The following is a 1,915-nucleotide window of genomic DNA, read 5'->3' on the forward strand; positions in this document are numbered from 1 at the left end:
ATTTTTCTTTCTTTATTTTTGCCATATGAGCACAGCTCAGCACTCCAGTTTTATTGTAGAAACAACTTCAGATATTCCTCGTAAAAATCTTCTGAGAATTCAATGAAATATGTTTCGAGCTCATACTGTGATGTTTTGATTGCAGACTTTAGTGTCTTGGCAAATCAGTCAGAGTTTGAGACATTGTTTGGATCTCTTCTGAAACTTTTTTTTCTGAAGTAAAATTATAAGCAGGAATTTTCAGAAAAAAAAAGTCTGTATTTAATCTTATATTCTCTAAGAGAAACAGTTTTTCTTTCCTATTGAGACTGAATGAAAAGGATGTATTAGAAAAAAACAACATTTAATAAAACATGCCTGAATGGGCAGTATGATCTTCGTGGCTATTATAAATCACACAAAATCTGTAAAATCTGATCTGCTGTGGTTGAGAGATGCGGTCGAGGCCAAAGGGGAAAACCGAGGGTCAGCAAAAACAAACAAAGAGCGAGTTGGTATTCAGCAGCGTTTGTAAAAGATACAGCAAACGCCTTCAACATTACTCTAAATCCTTCACAAATAGGCCTCTTTTCCCTTTGAGTCGCCGCTGAGAGATTGATGACCGGGTCAGAGCTTCACTTTAGACCCAAGAGAACTGAAATATTGGCAGATTGCTGGTTTGGTGATTACGGTTTTTAAGATGTCAGTTTTTATGGTCAAAGACATGAGGAGCATCACCCACAGCACTCGGAGGCTGAGATACAGCGTTTCCATAGCAACTGCCTCCGATGCATCCGAGGCTGCAGTCACATGGCTGCTTGTAAATGCATTGAATATGGTATACTAACTCATTAATTCTATAAAATTAGTTCTATAAAATCAGTATTGCAGAATCATACAGGTCTATCCCAGAGGTTTCTCTCAATAAAACTGAACGGGTACACAAGAAAAGTCTGTAAAGACTTGACCCAATGTACTGTATTCATTTTAAGGAATTTTCCATGTTTTTCAAAGGTGTTTACCTCTATTTTGAATCATGCACTGCATTCTTCATCGGATTTGGAGAAATGTAGCATTGCATCACTTGCTCACCAATGGATCCTCTGGTAATGAATGGGTGCCATCAGAATGAGAGTCCAAACAGCTGATAAAAACATCACAATAATCCACAAGTAATGGAAGTAATGCACAATCTGTGTCTTTAAGACGTTTTTCATTTCAAACCGTTGCTTCCGGCTAAAATACAAGTCCATAATCCATAATAACGCTTCCTCCAGTGAAAAAGTTGTCTGGTCGATTGCTGGTTTGGTGATTACGGTTTTTAAGATGTCAGTTTTTATGGTCAAAGACATGAGGAGCATCACCCACAGCACTCGGAGGCTGAGATACAGCGTTTCCATAGCAACTGCCTCCGATGCATCCGAGGCTGCAGTCACATGGCTGCTTGTAAATGCATTGAATATGGTATACTAACTCATTAATTCTATAAAATTAGTTCTATAAAATCAGTATTGCAGAATCATACAGGTCTATCCCAGAGGTTTCTCTCAATAAAACTGAACGGGTACACAAGAAAAGTCTGTAAAGACTTGACCCAATGTACTGTATTCATTTTAAGGAATTTTCCATGTTTTTCAAAGGTGTTTACCTCTATTTTGAATCATGCACTGCATTGTGTTTTAGGGTTAAAGGAAATGTCCAGGCAGAAAATCACCAGATCCTTTTCCATTTTCTATGGATTTTTAAAGTGCACAGATATGAAGTTTTAAAGTGCACAGACATTTCCTTCAACCCTAAAACACAATTATGAAATGCGTAATTCAAAATGCTAACATTAAAAAATTGGGCTCTAAAAATTTTAATTTAGTTTAATAATAATAATAATCATCATTATATATATATATATATATATATGTTACAAAAGTTTACTTAAGTT

Source organism: Sinocyclocheilus rhinocerous, unplaced genomic scaffold (assembly GCF_001515625.1).
Source record: "Sinocyclocheilus rhinocerous isolate Xijiao unplaced genomic scaffold, SAMN03320098_v1.1 scaffold942, whole genome shotgun sequence".
NCBI lineage: Eukaryota > Metazoa > Chordata > Actinopteri > Cypriniformes > Cyprinidae > Sinocyclocheilus > Sinocyclocheilus rhinocerous.